This window comes from Ranitomeya imitator, chromosome 4, assembly GCF_032444005.1.
Source record: "Ranitomeya imitator isolate aRanImi1 chromosome 4, aRanImi1.pri, whole genome shotgun sequence".
NCBI classification, from domain to species: Eukaryota; Metazoa; Chordata; class Amphibia; order Anura; family Dendrobatidae; genus Ranitomeya; species Ranitomeya imitator.
This window is the reverse complement of record NC_091285.1, coordinates 721,230,344-721,251,428: the sequence shown is the minus strand read 5'-3', so window position 1 is coordinate 721,251,428 and position 21,085 is coordinate 721,230,344. Positions and strand designations below refer to the sequence as shown.

General features: G+C 52.7%; 1 protein-coding gene across 3 annotated transcripts in view; it reads right to left on the bottom strand.

Moving 5' to 3' along the window:
• Nucleotides 1–21,085, bottom strand: part of CHRNB1 (cholinergic receptor nicotinic beta 1 subunit) — a 101,345-nt gene that overhangs the window by 24,429 nt on the left and 55,831 nt on the right. The window lies entirely within an intron of this gene.

Here is a 21,085-nt window from a genome sequence, read left to right as displayed (position 1 = left end):
CCCTCTGGCGGCAGCTCTTACTGGGGCAGTAGAATGAGGATAACATGGCGTCCTCTAGCGACAGCTCTTACTGGGACACTAGAATGAGGAAAACATGGCGCCCTCTAGCGGCAGCTCTTACTGGGGCAGTAGAATGAGGATAACATGGCGCCCTCTAGCGACAGCTCTTACTGGGGCAGTAGAATGTGGATAACATGGCGCCCTCTAGCGGAAGCTCTTACTGGGGCAGTAGAATGAGGAAAACATGGCGCCCTCTAGCGGCAGCTCTTACTGGGGCAGTAGAATGAGGAAAACATGGCGCCCTCTAGCGGCAGCTCTTACTGGGGCACTAGAATGAGGAAAACATGGCGCCCTCTAGCGACAGCTCTTACTGGGGCAGTAGAATGAGGAAAACATGGCGCCCTCTAGCGACAGCTCTTACTGGGGCAGTAGAATGAGGAAAACATGGCGCCCTCTAGCGGCAGCTCTTACTGGGGCACTAGAATGAGGATAACATGGCGCCCTCTAGCGACAGCTCTTACTGGGGCAGTAGAATGAGGATAACATGGTGCCCTCTAGCGACAGCTCTTACTGGGGCAGTAGAATGAGGAAAACATGGCGCCCTCTAGCGACAGCTCTTACTGGGGCAGTGGAATGAGGATAACATGGTGCCCTCTAGCGGCAGCTCTTACTGTGGCAGAAGAATTGGGATAACATGGCGCACTCTAGCGGCAGCTCCTACTGGGGCAGTAGAATGGGGATAACATGGCGCCCTCTAGCGGCAGCTCTTACAGGGGCAGTAGAATGAGGATAACATGGCACCCTCTAGCGGCAGCTCTTCGTGGGGCAGTAGAATGAGGAAAACATGGCGCCCTCTAGCGGAAGCTCTTACTGGGGCAGTAGAATGGGGATAACATGGTGCCCTCTAGCGGCAGCTCTTCTTGGGGCAGTAGAATGGGGATAACATGGCGCCCTCTAGCGGCAGCTCTTCCTGGGGCAGTAGAATGGGGATAACATGGCGCCCTCTAGAGGCAGCTCTTCCTGGGGCAGTAGAATGATGATAGCATGGCGCCCTCTAGCGGAAGCTCTTACTGGGGTAGTAGAATGAGGATAACGTGGCGCCCTCTAGCGGCAGCTCTTCCTGGGGCAGTAGAATGAGGATAACATGGCACCCTCTAGCGGCAGCTCTTCTTGGGGCAGTAGAATGGGGATAACATGGCGCCCTCTAGAGGCAGCTCTTCCTGGGGCAGTAGAATGGGGATAACATGGTGCACTCCAGCGGCAGCTCTTCCTGGGCAGTAGAATGAGGATAGCATGGCGCCCTCTAGCGGAAGCTCTTACTGGGGTAGTAGAATGAGGATAACGTGGCGCCCTCTAGCGGCAGCTCTTCCTGGGGCAGTAGAATGAGGATAACATGGCGCCCTCTAGCGGAAGCTCTTACTGGGGCAGTAGAATGAGGATAACATGGCACCCTCTAGCGGCAGCTCTTCCTGGGGCAGTAGAATGGGGATAACATGGCGCCCTCTAGAGGCAGCTCTTCCTGGGGCAGTAGAATGAGGATAGGATGGCGCCCTCTAGCGGAAGCTCTTACTGGGGCAGTAGAATGGGGATAACATGGCGCCCTCTAGAGGCAGCTCTTCCTGGGGCAGTAGAATGGGGATAACATGGTGCACTCCAGCGGCAGCTCTTCCTGGGGCAGTAGAATGGGGATAACATGGCGCCCTCTAGCGGAAGCTCTTACTGGGGCAGTAGAATGGGGATAACATGGTGCCCTCTAGCGGCAGCTCTTCCTGGGGCAGTAGAATGAGGATAACATGGCGCCCTCTAGCGGAAGCTCTTACTGGGGCAGTAGAATGAGGATAACATGGCACCCTCTAGCGGCAGCTCTTCCTGGGGCAATAGAATGGGGATAACATGGCGCCCTCTAGAGGCAGCTCATCCTGGGGCAGTAGAATGGGGATAACATGGTGCACTCCAGCGGCAGCTCTTCCTGGGCAGTAGAATGAGGATAGCATGGCGCCCTCTAGCGGAAGCTCTTACTGGGGCAGTAGAATGAGGATAACGTGGCGCCCTCTAGCGGAATCTCTTACTGGGGCAGTAGAATGGGGATAACACGGCGCCCTCTAGCGGCAGCTCTTCCTGGGGCAGTAGAATGGGGATAACATGGTGCACTCTAGCGGAAGCTCTTACTGGGGCAGTAGAATGAGGAAAACATGGCGCCCTCTAGCGGAAGCTCTTACTGGGGCAGTAGAATGAGGATAACATGGCGCCCTCTAGCGGCAGCTCTTCCTGGGGCAGTAGAATGAGGATAGGATGGCGCCCTCTAGCGGAAGCTCTTACTGGGGCAGTAGAATGAGGATAACATGGCGCCCTCTAGCGGCAGCTCTTACTGGGGCAGTAGAATGGGGATAACATGGTTCCCTCTAGCGGCAGCTCTTACTGGGGCAGTAGAATGGGGATAAAATGGCGCCCTCTAGCGGCAGCTCTTACTGGTGTAGTAGAATGGGGATAACATGGCGCCCTTTTTAGCGGCATATCTTCCTGGGGCAGTAGAATGAGGATAACATGGCGCCCTCTAGCGGAAGCTCTTACTGGGGCAGTAGAATGAGGATAACATGGCGCCCTCTAGCGGCAGTTCTTACAGGGGCAGTAGAATGGGGATAACATGGCGCCCTCTAGCGGCAGTTCTTACTGGGGCAGTAGAATGGGGATAACATGGCGCCCTCTAGCGGCAGTTCTTACTGGGGCAGTAGAATGGGGATAACATGGCGCCCTCTAGCGGCAGTTCTTTCTGGGGCAGTAGAATGGGGATAACATGGTGCCCTCTAGCGGCAGCTCTTCCTGGGGCAGTAGAATGGGGATAACATGGCGCCCTCTAGCGGCAGCTCTTCCTGGGGCAGTAGAATGGGGATAACATGGCACCCTCTAGTGGCAGCTCTTACTGGGGCAGTAGAATGGGGATAACATGGCGCCCTCTAGCGGAAGCTCTTCCTGGGGCAGTAGAATGAGGAAAACATGGCGCCCTCTAGCGGAAGCTCTTACTGGGGCAGTAGAATGAGGATAACACGGCGCCCTCTAGCGGCAGCTCTTACTGGGGCAGTAGAATGAGGAAAACATGGCGCCCTCTAGCGGAAGCTCTTACTGGGGCAGAAGAATGAGGATAACATGGCACCCTCTAGCGGCAGCTCTTCCTGGGGCAGTAGAATGGGGATAACATGGCACCCTCTAGCGGAAGCTCTTACTGGGGTAGTAGAATGAGGATAACGTGGCGCCCTATAGCGGCAGCTCTTCCTGGGGCAGTAGAATGAGGATAACATGGCGCCCTCTAGCGGAAGCTCTTCCTGGGGCAGTAGAATGAGGATAGCATGGCGCCCTCTAGCGGAAGCTCTTACTGGGGTAGTAGAATGAGGATAACGTGGCGCCCTATAGCGGCAGCTCTTCCTGGGGCAGTAGAATGAGGATAACATGGCGCCCTCTAGCGGAAGCTCTTACTGGGGCAGTAGAATGAGGATAGCATGGCACCCTCTAGCGGCAGCTCTTCCTGGGGCAGTAGAATGGGGATAACATGGCGCCCTCTAGAGGCAGCTCTTCCTGGGGTAGTAGAATGAGGATAACGTGGCGCCCTCTAGCGGCAGCTCTTCCTGGGGCAGTAGAATGGGGATAACATGGCGCCCTCTAGCGGCAGCTCTTCCTGGGCAGTAGAATGAGGATAGCATGGCGCCCTCTAGCGGAAGCTCTTACTGGGGCAGTAGAATGAGGATAACGTGGCGCCCTCTAGCGGAAGCTCTTACTGGGGCAGTAGAATGAGGATAACATGGTGCCCTCTAGCGGAAGCTCTTACTGGGGCAGTAGAATGAGGAAAACATGGCGCCCTCTAGCGGAAGCACTTACTGGGGCAGAAGAATGAGGATAACATGGCACCCTCTAGCGGCAGCTCTTCCTGGGGCAGTAGAATGAGGATAGCATGGCGCCCTCTAGCGGCAGCTCTTACTGGGGCAGTAGAATGGGGATAACATGGCGCCCTCTAGCGGCAGCTCTTACTGGGGCAGTAGAATGGGGATAACATGGCGCCCTCTAGCGGCAGCTCTTACTGGGGCAGTAGAATGAGGATAACATGGCGCCCTCTAGCGGCAGCTCTTACTGGGGCAGTAGAATGGGGATAACATGGCGCCCTCTAGCGGAAGCTCTTCCTGGGGCAGTAGAATGGGGATAACATGGCGCCCTCTAGCGGCAGCTCTTACTGAGGCAGTAGAATGAGGATAACATGGCGCCCTCTAGCGGCAGCTCTTACTGAGGCAGTAGAATGAGGATAACATGGCGCCCTCTAGCGGCAGCTCTTACTGGGGCAGTAGAATGGGGATAACATGGCGCCCTCTAGCGGCAGCTCTTACTGGGGCAGTAGAATGGGGATAACATGGCGCCCTCTAGCGGCAGCTCTTACTCAGGCAGTAGAATGAGGATAACATGGCGCCCTCTAGCGGCAGCTCTTAATGGGGCAGTAGAATGGGGATAACATGGCGCCCTCTAGCGGCAGCTCTTACTGGGGCAGTAGAATGAGGATAACATGGCGCCCTCTAGCGGCAGCTCTTACTGGGGCAGTAGAATGGGGATAACATGGCGCCCTCTAGCGGAAGCTCTTCCTGGGGCAGTAGAATGGGGATAACATGGCGCCCTCTAGTGACAGCTCTTACTGGGGCAGTAGAATGGGGATAACATGGTGCCCTCTAGCGGAAGCTCTTACTGGGGCAGTATAATGAGGATAACATGGCGCCCTCTAGCGGAAGCTCTTACTGGGGCAGTAGAATGAGGATAACATGGCGCCCTCTAGCGGAAGCTCTTACTGGGGCAGTAGAATGAGGATAACATGGTGCCCTCTAGCGGCAGCTCTTACTGTGGCAGTAGAATGAGGATAACATGGCGCCCTCTAGCGGCAGCTCTTATTGGGGCAGTAGAATGAGGATAACATGGTGCCCTCTAGCGGAAGCTCTTACTGGGGCAGTATAATGAGGATAACATGGCGCCCTCTAGCGGCAGCTCTTACTGTGGCAGTAGAATTGGGATAACATGGCGCCCTCTAGTGGCAGCTCCTACTGGGGCAGTAGAATGGGGATAACATGGCGCCCTCTAGCGGCAGTTCTTACTGGGGCAGTAGAATGAGGATAACATGGCGCCCTCTAGCGGCAGCTGATACAGGGGCAGTAGAATGAGGATAACATGGCGCCCTCTAGCGGCAGCTCTTACTGGGGCAGTAGAATGAGAATAACATGGCGCCCTCTAGCGGCAGCTGTTACAGGGGCAGTAGAATGGGGATAACATGGCGCCCTCTAGCGGCAGCTCTTCGTGGGGCAGTAGAATGAGGAAAACATGGTGCCCTCTAGCGGAAGCTCTTACTGGGGCAGTAGAATGAGGATAACATGGCACCCTCTAGCGGCAGCTCTTCCTGGGGCAGTAGAATGGGGATAACAGGGCGCCCTCTAGAGGCAGCTCTTCCTGGGGCAGTAGAATGAGGATAGCATGGCGCCCTCTAGCGGCAGCTCTTCCTGGGGCAGTAGAATGGGGATAACATGGCGCCCTCTAGCGGCAGCTCTTCCTGGGCAGTAGAATGAGGATAACATGGCGCCCTCTAGCGGAAGCTCTTACTGGGGCAGTAGAATGAGGATAACATGGCACCCTCTAGCGGCAGCTCTTCCTGGGGCAGTAGAATGGGGATAACATGGCGCCCTCTAGAGGCAGCTCTTCCTGGGGCAGTAGAATGAGGATAACATGGCGCCCTCTAGCGGAAGCTCTTACTGGGGCAGTAGAATGGGGATAACATGGTGCACTCTAGCGGCAGCTCTTCCTGGGCAGTAGAATGAGGATAGCATGGCGCCCTCTAGCGGAAGCTCTTACTGGGGCAGTAGAATGAGGATAACGTGGTGCCCTCTAGCGGAAGCTCTTACTGGGGCAGTAGAATGAGGATAACGTGGCGCCCTCTAGCGGAAGCTCTTACTGGGGCAGTAGAATGAGGATAACATGGCGCCCTCTAGCGGCAGCTCTTATTGGGGCAGTAGAATGAGGATAACATGGCGCCCTCTAGCGGAAGCTCTTACTGGGGCAGTAGAATGAGGATAACATGGCGCCCTCTAGCGGCAGCTCTTACTGGTGTAGTAGAATGAGGATAACATGGCGCCCTCTAGCGGAAGCTCTTACTGGTGTAGTAGAATGAGGATAACATGGTGCCCTCTAGCGGCAGCTCTTCCTGGGGCAGTAGAATGAGGATAGGATGGCGCCCTCTAGCGGAAGCTCTTACTGAGGCAGTAGAATGGGGATAACATGGCACCCTCTAGCGGCAGTTCTTACTGGGGCAGTAGAATGAGGATAACATGGCACCCTCTAGCGGCAGTTCTTACTGGGGCAGTAGAATGAGGATAACATGGCACCCTCTAGCGGCAGCTCTTCGTGGGGCAGTAGAATGAGGAAAACATGGCGCCCTCTAGAGGCAGCTCTTCCTGGGGCAGTAGAATGAGGATAGCATGGCGCCCTCTAGCGGAAGCTCTTACTGGGGCAGTAGAATGAGGATAACGTGGCGCCCTCTAGCGGCAGCTCTTCCTGGGGCAGTAGAATGGGGATAACATGGCGCCCTCTAGAGGCAGCTCTTCCTGGGGCAGTAGAATGAGGATAGCATGGCGCCCTCTAGCGGAAGCTCTTACTGGGGTAGTAGAATGAGGATAACGTGGCGCCCTCTAGCGGCAGCTCTTCCTGGGGCAGTAGAATGGGGATAACATGGCGCCCTCTAGCGGAAGCTCTTACTGGGGCAGTAGAATGAGGATAACATGGCACCCTCTAGCGGCAGCTCTTCCTGGGGCAGTAGAATGGGGATAACATGGCGCCCTCTAGAGGCAGCTCTTCCTGGGGCAGTAGAATGAGGATAGCATGGCGCCCTCTAGCGGAAGCTCTTACTGGGGTAGTAGAATGAGGATAACGTGGCGCCCTCTAGCGGCAGCTCTTCCTGGGGCAGTAGAATGGGGATAACATGGCGCCCTCTAGCGGCAGCTCTTCCTGGGGCAGTAGAATGAGGATAACATGGCGCCCTCTAGCGGAAGCTCTTACTGGGGCAGTAGAATGGGGATAACATGGTGCACTCTAGCGGCAGCTCCTACTGGGGCAGTAGAATGGGGATAACATGGCGCCCTCTAGCGGCAGTTCTTACTGGGGCAGTAGAATGAGGATAACATGGTGCCCTCTAGCGGCATCTCTTACTGGGGCAGTAGAATGAGGATAACATGGCGCCCTCTAGCGGCAGCTCTTATTGGGGCAGTAGAATGGGGATAACATTGCGCTCTCTAGCGGAAGCTCTTCCTGGGGCAGTAGAATGGGGATAACATGGCGCCCTCTAGTGGCAGCTCTTACTGGTGTAGTAGAATGGGGATAACATGGCGCCCTCTAGCGGCATATCTTCCTGGGGCAGTAGAATGAGGAAAACATGGCGCCCTCTAGCGGAAGCTCTTACTGGGGCAGTAGAATGAGGATAACATGGCGCCCTCTAGCGGAAGCTCTTCCTGGGGCAGTAGAATGGGGATAACATGGCGTCCTCTAGCGGCAGTTCTTACTGGGGCAGTAGAATGGGGATAACATGGCGCCCTCTAGCGGCAGCTCTTCCTGGGGCAGTAGAATGGGGATAACATGGCGCCCTTTAGCGGCAGCTCTTCCTGGGGCAGTAGAATGGGGATAACATGGCACCCTCTAGTGGCAGCTCTTACTGGGGCAATAGAATGGGGATAACAAGGCGCCCTCTAGTGGAAGCTCATCCTGGGGCAGTAGAATGAGGATAACACGGCGCCCTCTAGCGGCAGCTCTTCCTGGGGCAGTAGAATGGGGATAGAATGGTGCCATCTAGCGGCAGCTCTTCCTGGGGCAGTAGAATGGGGATAACATGGCGCCCTCTAGCGGCAGCTCTTACTGGGGCAGTAGAATGGGGATAACATGGCGCCCTCTAGTGGCAGCTCTTACTGGGGCAGTAGAATTGGGATAACATGGCGTCCTCTAGCGGCAGTTCTTACTGGGGCAGCAGAATGGGGATAACATGGTGCCCTCTAGCAGCAGCTCTTACTGGGGCAGCAGAAAGGGGATAACATGGCGCCCTCTAGCGGCAGCTTTTACTGGGGCAGTAGAATGGGGATAACATGGCGCCCTCTAGCGGCAGCTCTTACTGGAGCAGCAGAATGGGGATAACATGGCGACCTCTAGCGGCAGCTCTTACTGGGGCAGTAGAATGGGGTAAACATGACGCCCTCTAGCGGCAGCTCTTCCTGGGGCAGTAGAATGGGGATAACATGGCGCCCTCTAGCGGCAGCTCTTCCTGGGGCAGTAGAATGGGGATAACATGGCGCCCTCTAGCGGAAGCTCTTCCTGGGACAGTAGAATGAGGATAACATGGCGCCCTCTGGCGACAGCTCTTACTGGGGCAGTAGAATGGGGATAATATGGCGCCCTCTAGCGGAAGTTCTTCCTGGGGCAGTAGAATGGGGATAACATGGCGCCCTCTAGCAGCAGCTCTTACTGGTGTAATAGAATGGGGATAACATGGCACCCTCTAGCGGCAGCTCTTCCTGGGGCAGTAGAATGGAAACATCATGGCGCCCTCTAGCGGAAGCTCTTACTGGGGCAGTAGAATGAGGATATCATGGCGCCCTCTAGCGGAAGCTCTTACTGGGGCAGTAGAATGAGGAAAACATGGCGCACACTGGCGGCAGCTCTTATTGGGGCAGTAGAATGGGGATAACATGGCACCCTCTAGCGGAAGCTCTTCCTGGGGCAGTAGAATGGGGATAACATGGCGCCCTCTAGCGGCAGCTCTTACTGGGGCAGTAGAATGGGGATAACATGGCGCCCTCTAGCGGAAGCTCTTCCTGGGGCAGTAGAATGGGGATAACATGGCGCCCTCTAGCGGCAGCTCTTACTGGGACAGAAGAATGAGGATAACATGGCGCCCTCTAGCGGCAGCTGTTACTGGGGCAGTAGAATGGGGATAACATGGCGCCCTCTAGCGGCAGCTCTTATTGGGGCAGTAGAATGAGGATAACATGGCGCCCTCCAGCGGAAGCTCTTACTGGGGCAGTAGAATGTGAGGATAACATGGCGCCCTCTAGCGGAAGCTCTTACTGGGGCAGTAGAATGGGGATAACATGGCGCCCTCTAGCGGAAGCTCTTCCTGGGGCAGTAGAATGGGGATAACATGGCGCCCTCTAGCGGCAGCTCTTACTGGGACAGAAGAATGAGGATAACATGGCGCCCTCTAGCGGCAGCTGTTACTGGGGCAGTAGAATGGGGATAACATGGCGCCCTCTAGCGGCAGCTCTTATTGGGGCAGTAGAATGAGGATAACATGGCGCCCTCCAGCGGAACCTCTTACTGGGGCAGTAGAATGTGAGGATAACATGGCGCCCTCTAGCGGAAGCTCTTACTGGGGCAGTAGAATGGGGATAACATGGTGCCCTCTAGTGTCAACTCTCTTCCTGGGGCAGTAGAAAGAGGATAACATGGCGCCCTCTAGCGGAAGCTCTTACTGGGGCTGTAGAATGTGAGGATAACATGGCGCCCTCTAGCGGAAGCTCTTACTGGGGCAGTAGAATGGGGATAACATGGCGCCCTCTAGTGGCAACTCTCTTACTGGGGCAGTATAATGGGGATAACATGGCGCCCTCTAGTGGAAGCTCTTCCTGGGGCAGTAGAATGGGGATAACATGGCGCCCTCTAGCGGCAGCTCTTACTGGGGCAGTAGAATGAGGATAACAATGCGCCCTCTAGCGGCAGCTCTTACTGGGGCAGTAGAATGGGGATAACATGGCGCCCTCTAGCGGCAGCTCTTATTGGGGCAGTAGAATGAGGATAACATGGCGCCCTCTAGCGGAAGCTGTTACTGGGGCAGTAGAATGTGAGGATAACATGGCGCCCTCTAGCGGAAGCTCTTACTGGGGCAGTAGAATTGGGATAACATGGGGCCATCTAGCGGCAGCTCTTCCTGGGGAAATAGAATGAGGATAACATGGCGCCCTCTAGCGGAAGCTCTTACTGGGGCAGTAGAATGAGGATAACACGGCGCCCTCTAGCGGCAGCTCTTCCTGGGGCAGTAGAATGAGGATAGCATGGCGCCCTCTAGCGGAAGCTCTTACTGGGGCAGTAGAATGGGGATAACATGGCGCCCTCTAGTGTCAACTCTTCCTGGGGCAGTTGTTATGACCTCATGGTCAGGACAATAATGGACCTGGTGGTTAAGAGCACACGGAATGACCTGATAGTTACTGATAATATAGGACGAGCTCTGGGACGTGGGAACTCTGCTGACCGCAATCCCTAATCCTATCAACCACACTACAAAATAGCCGTGGATTGCTCCTAACGCTCCCTATGCAACTCGGCACAGCCTAAGGAACTAGCTAGCCCTAAAGATAGAAAAATAAAGCCTACCTTGCCTCAGAGAAATTCCCCAAAGGAAAAGGCAGCCCCCCACATATAATGACTGTGAGTAAAGATGAAAATACAAACACAGAGATGAAATAGATTAAGCAAAGTGAGGCCCGACTTACTTAACAGACCGAGGATAGGAAAGGTTACTTTGCGGTCAGCACAAAAACCTACAAAAAGACCACGCAGAGGGCGCAAAAAGACCCTCCGCACCGATTCACGGTGCGGAGGCGCTCCCTCTGCGTCCCAGAGCTTCCAGCAAGCAAGACAACAAAATAAATAGCAAGCTGGACCGAAAAATAGCAAACCAAAGAAATACAAGCTGGAACTTAGCTTCTGATGGGAAGACAGGTCACAAGAACTATCCAGGAGTGAACTAGACCAATACTGGAACATTGACAGGTGGCCTGGAGCAAAGATCTAAGTGGAGTTAAATAGAGCAGCAGCTAACGAATTAACCTCGTCACCTGTGAAAGGAAACTCAGAAACACCCACCAGAGGAAGTCCATGGACAGAACCAGCCGAAGTACCATTCATGACCACAGGAGGGAGCCCGACAACAGAATTCACAACAGTACCCCCCCCCCCCCTTGAAGAGGGGTCACCGAACCCTCACCAGAGCCCCCAGGCCGACCAGGATGAGCCAAATGAAAGGCACGAACCAGATCGGCAGCATGAACATCAGAGGCAAAAACCCAGGAATTATCTTCCTGACCATAACCCTTCCACTTGACCAGGTACTGGAGTTTCCGTCTCGAAACACGAGAATCCAAAATCTTCTCCACCACATACTCCAACTCCCCCTCAACTAACACCGGGGCAGGAGGATCAACGGATGGAACCACAGGCGCCACGTATCTCCGCAATAACGACCTATGGAACACATTATGGATGGCAAAAGAAGCAGGAAGGGCCAAACGAAATGACACAGGATTGATAACCTCAGAAATCTTATACGGACCAATGAAACGAGGCTTAAACTTAGGAGAGGAAACCTTCATAGGAACATAACGAGACGACAACCAAACCAAATCCCCAACACGAAGTCGGGGACCCACACAGCGCCGGCGGTTAGCGAAACGTTGAGCCTTCTCCTGGGACAATGTCAAATTGTCCACCACATGAGTCCAAATCCGCCACAACCTATCCACCACAGTATCTACACCAGGACAGTCTGAAGACTCAAACTGCCCTGAAGAGAAACGAGGATGGAAACCAGAATTGCAGAAAAACGGCGAAACCAAAGTAGCCGAGCTGGCCCGATTAATAAGGGCGAACTCAGCCAATGGCAAAAAAGACACCCAATCATCCTGATCAGCAGAAACAAAGCATCTCAGATATGTTTCCAAAGTTTGATTAGTTCGTTCGGTTTGGCCATTTGTCTGAGGATGGAAAGCCGAGGAAAAAGACAAATCAATGCCCATCCTAGCACAAAAGGACCGCCAAAACCTCGAAACAAACTGGGAACCTCTGTCAGAAACGATGTTCTCCGGGATACCATGTAAACGAACCACATGCTGGAAAAATAATGGCACCAAATCAGATGAGGAAGGCAATTTAGACAAAGGTACCAAATGGACCATCTTAGAAAAGCGATCACAAACCACCCAAATGACCGACATCTTTTGAGAGACGGGGAGATCCGAAATAAAATCCATAGAAATATGCGTCCAGGGCCTCTTCGGGACTGGCAAGGGCAAAAGCAACCCACTGGCACGAGAACAGCAGGGCTTAGCCCGAGCACAAGTCCCACAGGACTGCACCAATAACGCACATCCCGCGACAAAGACGGCCACCAGAAGGATCTAGCCACCAAATCTCTGGTACCAAAGATTCCAGGATGCCCAGCCAACACTGAACAATGAATCTCAGAGATAACTCTACTAGTCCATTTATCAGGGACAAACAGTTTCTCCGCTGGGCAACGGTCAGGTCTATCAGCCTGAAATTTTTGCAGCACCCGCCGCAAATCAGGGGAGATGGCAGACAAAATTACCCCCTCTTTCAGAATACCCGCCGGCTCAGGAACACCCGGAGAGTCAGGCACAAAACTCCTTGACAGGGCAGCAGCCTTCACATTCTTAGAGCCTGGAAGGTACGAAACCACAAAATCAAAACGGGAGAAAAATAACGACCATCGAGCCTGTCTCGGATTCAACCGTTTGGCAGACTCAAGATAAGTCAAATTCTTGTGATCTGTCAAGACCACCACGCGATGCTTGGCTCCTTCCAGCCAATGACGCCACTCCTCGAATGCCCACTTCATGGCCAACAATTCACGATTACCAACATCATAGTTACGCTCAGCAGGCGAAAACTTTCTAGAAAAGAAAGCACATGGCTTCATCACCGAGCCATCAGAACTTCTTTGCAACAAAACTGCCCCTGCTCCAATCTCAGAAGCATCAACCTCAACCTGAAACGGAAGCGAAACATCTGGCTGGCACAACACAGGGGCAGAAGAAAAACAACGCTTCAACTCCTGAAAAGCCTCTACAGCCGCAGAAGACCAATTGACCACATCAGCACCCTTCTTGGTCAAATCAGTCAACGGTTTAGCAACAGTAGAAAAATTAGCGATGAAGCGCCGATAAAAATTAGCAAAGCCCAGGAACTTTTGCAGGCTTTTCACAGATGTCGGCTGAGTCCAATCGTAAATGGCCTGGACTTTAACAGGGTCCATCTCGATAGTAGAAGGGGAAAAAATTAACCCCAAAAATGAAACCTTCTGAACTCCAAAGAGACACTTTGACCCCTTCACAAACAAAGAATTCGCACGAAGGACCTGGAACACCATTCTGACCTGCTTCACATGAGACTCCCAATCATCCGAAAAGACCAAAATATCATCCAAATACACAATCAGGAATTTATCCAGGTACTCTCGGAAGATGTCATGCATAAAGGACTGAAATACTGATGGAGCATTGGAAAGCCCGAATGGCATAACCAGGTACTCAAAATGGCCCTCGGGCGTATTAAATGCTGTTTTCCATTCATCGCCTTGTTTAATACGCACAAGATTATACGCCCCTCGAAGATCTATCTTGGTGAACCAACTAGCCCCTTTAATACGAGCAAACAAATCAGACAGCAACGGCAAAGGATATTGAAATTTGACTGTAATTTTATTAAGAAGGCGGTAATCAATACAAGGTCTCAAAGAACCATCCTTCTTGGCCACAAAAAAGAACCCTGCTCCTAACGGTGATGACGACGACGAGCGAATATGGCCTTTCTCCAAGGATTCCTTTATATAACTCCGCATAGCGGCGTGTTCTGGCACAGATAAATTGAACAATCGGCCCTTAGGAAACTTACTACCAGGAATCAAATTAATTGCACAATCGCAATCCCTATGAGGAGGTAGGGCACTGGCTTTGGGCTCATCAAATACATCCCGATAATCCGACAAAAACTCTGGAACTTCAGAAGGAGTGGAAGACGAAATAGACAAAAATGGAACATCACCATGTACCCCCTGGCAACCCCAGCTGGACACAGACATAGATTTCCAGTCCAATACTGGATTATGGACCTGTAGCCATGGCAACCCCAAAACGACCACATCATGCAGATTATACAACACCAGAAAGCGAATATCCTCCTGATGTGCAGGAGCCATGCACATGGTCAATTGGGTCCAGTACTGAGGCTTATTCTTGGCCAAAGGCGTAGCATCAATTCCTCTCAATGGAATAGGATACTGCTAGGGCTCCAAGAAAAAACCACAGCGCCTAGCATACTCCAAGTCCATCAAATTCAGGGCAGCACCTGAATCCACAAATGCCATAACAGAATAGGATGACAAAGAGCAAATCAGAGTAACAGACAATAGAAATTTAGACTGTACCGTACCAATGGTAGCAGACCTAGCGAACCGCTTAGTGTGCTTAGGACAATCGGAGATAGCATGAGTGGAATCACCACAGTAGAAACACAGCCCATTCAGACGTCTGTGTTCTTGCCGTTCAGCTCTGGTCAATGTCCTATCACATTGCATAGGCTCAGGCCCATGCTCAGATAGTACCGCCAAATGGTGCACAGCTTTACGCTAACGCAAGCGTCGATCGATCTGAATGGCCAAAGACATAGACTCATTCAGACCAGCAGGCATGGGAAACCCCACCATGACATCCTTAAGGGCTTCAGAGAGACCCTTTCTGAAGATGGCTGCCAGGGCACATTCATTCCACTGAGTGAGCACAGACCACTTTCTAAACTTCTGACAATATACCTCTATCTCATCCTGACCCTGACACAGAGCCAGCAAGATTTTCTCTGCCTGATCCACTGAATTAGGTTCGTCATAAAGCAATCCAAGCGCCAGGAAAAACGCATCCACATCACGCAATGCCGGATCTCCTGGCGCAAGGGAAAATGCCCAGTCTTGAGGGTCCCCACGTAACAAAGAAATAATGATCTTTACTTGTTGAACAGGGTCACCTGAGGAGCGAGGTTTCAAGGCAAGAAACAAATTACAATTATTTTTGAAATTCAAGAACTTAGATCTATCACCAAAAAACAAATCAGGAATAGGAATCCTAGGCTCTGACATCGGATTCTGAACCACAAAATCTTGAATGTTTTGTATCCTTGTAGTGAGATTATCCATCCAAGAGGACAGACCTTGAATGTCCATGTTTACACCAGTGTCCTGAACCACCCAGGGGTAAAGGGGAAAATTGAGACAAAACACACTGCAAAGAAAAAAAAATGGTCTCAGAACTTCTCTTATCCCTCTATTGAGATGCATTAGTACTTTGGGCCACCTGTACTGTTATGACCTGGTGGTCAGGACAATAATGGACCTGGTGGTTAAGAGCACACGGAATGACCTGATAGTTACTGATAATAAAGGACGAGCTCTGGGACGTGGGAACTCTGCTGACCGCAATCCCTAAACCTATCAAACACACTAGAAATAGCCGTGGATTGCGCCTAACGCTCCCTATGCAACTCGGCACAGCCTAAGAAACTAGCTAGCCCTGAAGATAGAAAAAAAAACCTACCTTGCCTCAGAGAAATTCCCCAAAGGAAAAGGCAGCCCCCCACATATAATGACTGTGAGTAAAAATGAAAATACAAACACAGAGATGAAATAGATTTAGCAAAGTGAGGCCCGACTTACTGAACAGACCGAGGATAGGAAAGGTTACTTTGCGGTCAGCACAAAAACCTACAAAAAGACCACGCAGAGGGCGCAAAAATACCCTCTGCACCGACTCACGGTGCGGAGGCGCTCCCTCTGCGTCCCAGAGCTTCCAGCAAGCAAGACAACAAAATAAATAGCAAGCTGGACAGAAAAATAGCAAACCAAAGAAATACAAGCTGGAACTTAGCTTCTGATGGGAAGACAGGTCACAAGAACGATCCAGGAGTGAACTAGACCAATACTGGAACATTGACAGGTGGCCTGGAGCAAAGATCTAAGTGGAGTTAAATAGAGCAGCAGCTAACGAATTAACCTCGTCACCTGTGAAAGGAAACTCAGAAACACCCACCAGAGGAAGTCCATGGACAGAACCAGCCGAAGTACCATTCATGACCACAGGAGGGAGCCCGACAACAGAATTCACAACAGGCAGTAGAATGAGGACAACATGGCGCCCTCTAGCGCAAGCTCTTACTGGGGCAGTAGAATTGGGATAACATGGCGCCCTCTAGCGGCAGCTCTTCCTGGGGAAGTAGAATGGGGATAACATGACACCCTCTAGCGGCAGCTCTTACTGGTGTAGTAGAATGGGGATAACATGGCGCCCTCTAGCGGCAGCTCTTATTGGGGCAGTAGAATGAGGATAACATGGCGCCCTCTAGCGGAAGCTCTTACTGGGGCAGTAGAATGAGGATAACATGGCGCCCTCTAGCGGAAGCTCTTACTGGGGCAGTAGAATGGGGATAACATGGCGCACTCTAGTGGCAACTCTTCCTGGGGCAGTAGAATGAGGATAACATGGCGCCCTCTAGCGGAAGCTCTTACTGGGGCAGTAGAATTGGGATAACATGGCGCCCTCTAGCGGAAGCTCTTACTGGGGCAGTAGAATGGGGATAACATGGCGCCCTCTAGTGGCAATTCTTCCTGGGGCAGTAGAATGAGGACAACATGGTGCCCTCTAGCGGCAGCTCTTACTGGGGCAATAGAATGGGGATAACATGGCGCCCTCTAGCGGAAGCTCTTACTGGGGCAGTAGAATGGGGATAACATGACGTCCTCTAGCGGCAGCTCTTACTGGTGTAGTAGAATGAGGATAACATGGTGCTCTCTAGCGGCAGCTCTTACTGGGGCAGTAGAATGGGGATAACATGACGCCCTCTAGCGGCAGCTCTTACTGGTGTAGTAGAATGAGGATAACATGGCGCCCTCTAGCTGCAGCTCTTACTGGTGTAGTAGAATGAGGATAACATGGCGCCCTCTAGCGGAAGCTCTTACTGGTGTAGTAGAATGGGGATAACATGGCGCCCTCTAGCGGCAGCTCTTACTGGGGCAGTAGAATGGGGATAACATGGTGCCCTCTAGCGGCAGCTCTTACTGGGGCCATAGAATGAGGATAACATGGCGCACTCTAGCGGAAGCTCTTACTGGGGCAATAGAATGGGGATAACATGGCGCCCTCTAGTGGCAGCTCTTACTGGGGCCATAGAATGAGGATAACATGGCGCCCTCTAGAGGAAGCTCTTACTGGTGTAGTAGAATGGGGATAACATGGCGCCCTCTAGCGGCAGCTCTTACTGGGGCCATGGAATGAGGATAACATGGCGCCTTCTAGTGGCAGCTCTTACTGGGGCAATAGAATGGGGATAACATGGCGCCCTCTAGTGACAGCTCTTACTGGGGCAATAGAATGGGGATAACATGGCGCCCTCTAGCGGCAGCTCTTTCTGGGGCAGTAGAATGAGGATAACATGGCGCCCTCTAGCAGAAGCTCTTCCTGGGGCAGTAGAATGGGGATAATTTTGCGCCCTCTAGCGGAAGCTCTTCCTGGGGCAGTAGAATGGGGATAACATGGCGCCCTCTAGTGGCAGCTCTTACTGGGGCAGTAGAATGAGGATAACATGGCGCCCTCTAGCTGCAGCTCTTACTGGGAAGTAGAATGGGGATAACATGGCGCCCTCTAGCGGCAGCTCTTCCTGGGGCAGTAGAATGGGGATAACATGGCGCCCTCTAGCGGAATCTCTTACTGGGGCAGTAGAATGTGGATAACATGGCGCCCTCTAGTGACAGCTCTTACTGGGGCAGTAGAATGGGGATAACATGGCGCCCTCTAGTGGCAGCTCTTACTGGGGAAATAGAATGAGGATAACATGGCGCCCTCTAGCGGAAGCTCTTACTGGTGTAGTAGAATGGGGATAACATGGCGCCTTCTAGCGGAAGCTCTTACTGGGGCAGTAGAATGGGGATAACATGGCGCCCTCTAGTGACCGCTCTTACTGGGGCAGTAGAATGGGGATAACATGGCGCCCTCTAGTGGCAGCTCTTACTGGGGAAATAAAATGAGGATAACATGGCGCCCTCTAGCGGAAGCTCTTACTGGTGTAGTAGAATGGGGATAACATGGCGCCCTCTAGCGGAAGCTCTTACTGGGGCAGTAGAATGGGGATAACATGGCGCCCTCTAGTGGCAGCTCTTACTGGGGCCATAGAAAGAGGATAACATGGCGCCTTCTAGTGGCAGCTCTTACTGGGGCAATAGAATGGGGATAACATGGCGCCCTCTAGTGACAGCTCTTACTGGGGCAATAGAATGGGGATAACATGGCGCCCTCTAGTGACAGCTCTTACTGGGGCAATTGAATGGGGATAACATGGCGCCCTCTAGCGCAAGCTCTTACTGGGGCAGTAGAATTGGGATAACATGGCGCCCTCTAGCGGAAGCTCTTACTGGGGCAGTAGAATGAGGATGACATGGCGCCCTCTAGTGGCAATTCTTCCTGGGGCAGTAGAATGAGGACAACATGGTGCCCTCTAGCGGCAGCTCTTACTGGGGCAGTAGAATGAGGACAACATGGTGCCCTCTAGCGGCAGCTCTTACTGGGGCAGTAGAATGAGGACAACATGGTGCCCTCTAGCGGAAGCTCTTACTGGTGTAGTAGAATGGGGATAACATGGCGCCCTCTAGCGGCAGCTCTTACTGGGGCCATAGAATGAGGATAACATGGCGCCCTCTAGCGGAAGCTCTTACTGGGGCCATAGAATGAGGATAACATGGCGCCCTCTAGAGGAAGCTCTTACTGGTGTAGTAGAATGGGGATAACATGGCGCCCTCTAGCGGCAGCTCTTATTGGGGCAGTAGAATGAGGATAACATGGCGCCCTCTAGCGGAAGCTCTTACTGGGGCAGTAGAATGAGGATAACATGGCGCCCTCTAGCGGAAGCTCTTACTGGGGCAGTAGAATGGGGATAACATGGCGCACTCTAGTGGCAACTCTTCCTGGGGCAGTAGAATGAGGATAACATGGCGCCCTCTAGCGGAAGCTCTTACTGGGGCAGTAGAATTGGGATAACATGGCGCCCTCTAGCGGAAGCTCTTACTGGGGCAGTAGAATGGGGATAACATGGCGCCCTCTAGTGGCAATTCTTCCTGGGGCAGTAGAATGAGGACAACATGGTGCCCTCTAGCGGCAGCTCTTACTGGGGCAATAGAATGGGGATAACATGGCGCCCTCTAGCGGAAGCTCTTACTGGGGCAGTAGAATGGGGATAACATGGCGCACTCTAGTGGCAACTCTTCCTGGGGCAGTAGAATGAGGATAACATGGCGCCCTCTAGCGGAAGCTCTTACTGGGGCAGTAGAATTGGGATAACATGGCGCCCTCTAGCGGAAGCTCTTACTGGGGCAGTAGAATGGGGATAACATGGCGCCCTCTAGTGGCAATTCTTCCTGGGGCAGTAGAATGAGGACAACATGGTGCCCTCTAGCGGCAGCTCTTACTGGGGCAATAGAATGGGGATAACATGGCGCCCTCTAGCGGAAGCTCTTACTGGTGTAGTAGAATGAGGATAACATGGCGCCCTCTAGCTGCAGCTCTTACTGGTGTAGTAGAATGAGGATAACATGGTGCTCTCTAGCGGCAGCTCTTACTGGGGCAGTAGAATGGGGATAACATGACGCCCTCTAGCGGCAGCTCTTACTGGTGTAGTAGAATGAGGATAACATGGCGCCCTCTAGCTGCAGCTCTTACTGGTGTAGTAGAATGAGGATAACATGGCGCCCTCTAGTGGCAATTCTTCCTGGGGCAGTAGAATGAGGACAACATGGTGCCCTCTAGCGGCAGCTCTTACTGGGGCAGTAGAATGGGGATAACATGGCGCCCTCTAGCGGAAGCTCTTACTGGTGTAGTAGAATGGGGATAACATGGCGCCCTCTAGCGGCAGCTCTTACTGGGGCCATAGAATGAGGATAACATGGTGCCCTCTAGAGGAAGCTCTTACTGGTGTAGTAGAATGGGGATAACATGGCGCCCTCTAGCGGCAGCTCTTACTGGGGCCATGGAATGAGGATAACATGGCGCACTCTAGCGGAAGCTCTTACTGGGGCAATAGAATGAGGATAACATGGTGCCCTCTAGAGGAAGCTCTTACTGGTGTAGTAGAATGGGGATAACATGGCGCCCTCTAGCGGCAGCTCTTACTGGGGCCATAGAATGAGGATAACATGGCGCACTCTAGCGGAAGCTCTTACTGGGGCAATAGAGTGAGGATAACATGGCGCCCTCTAGAGGAAGCTCTTACTGGTGTAGTAGAATGGGGATAACATGGCGCCCTCTAGCGGCAGCTCTTACTGGGGCCATGGAATGAGGATAACATGGCGCCTTCTAGTGGCAGCTCTTACTGGGGCAATAGAATGGGGATAACATGGCGCCCTCTAGTGACAGCTCTTACTGGGGCAATAGAATGGGGATAACATGGCGCCCTCTAGCGGCAGCTCTTTCTGGGGCAGTAGAATGAGGATAACATGGCGCCCTCTAGCAGAAGCTCTTCCTGGGGCAGTAGAATGGGGATAATTTTGCGCCCTCTAGCGGAAGCTCTTCCTGGGGCAGTAGAATGGGGATAACATGGCGCCCTCTAGTGGCAGCTCTTACTGGGGCAGTAGAATGAGGATAACATGACGCCCTCTAGCTGCAGCTCTTACTGGGAAGTAGAATGGGGATAACATGGCGCCCTCTAGCGGCAGCTCTTCCTGGGGCAGTAGAATGGGGATAACATGGCGCCCTCTAGCGGAATCTCTTACTGGGGCAGTAGAATGTGGATAACATGGCGCCCTCTAGTGACAGCTCTTACTGGGGCAGTAGAATGGGGATAACATGGCGCCCTCTAGTGGCAGCTCTTACTGGGGAAATAGAATGAGGATAACATGGCGCCCTCTAGCGGAAGCTCTTACTGGTGTAGTAGAATGGGGATAACATGGCGCCTTCTAGCGGAAGCTCTTACTGGGGCAGTAGAATGGGGATAACATGGCGCCCTCTAGTGGCAGCTCTTACTGGGGAAATAAAATGAGGATAACATGGCGCCCTCTAGCGGAAGCTCTTACTGGTGTAGTAGAATGGGGATAACATGGCGCCCTCTAGCGGAAGCTCTTACTGGGGCAGTAGAATGGGGATGACATGGCGCCCTCTAGTGGCAGCTCTTACTGGGGCCATAGAAAGAGGATAACATGGCGCCTTCT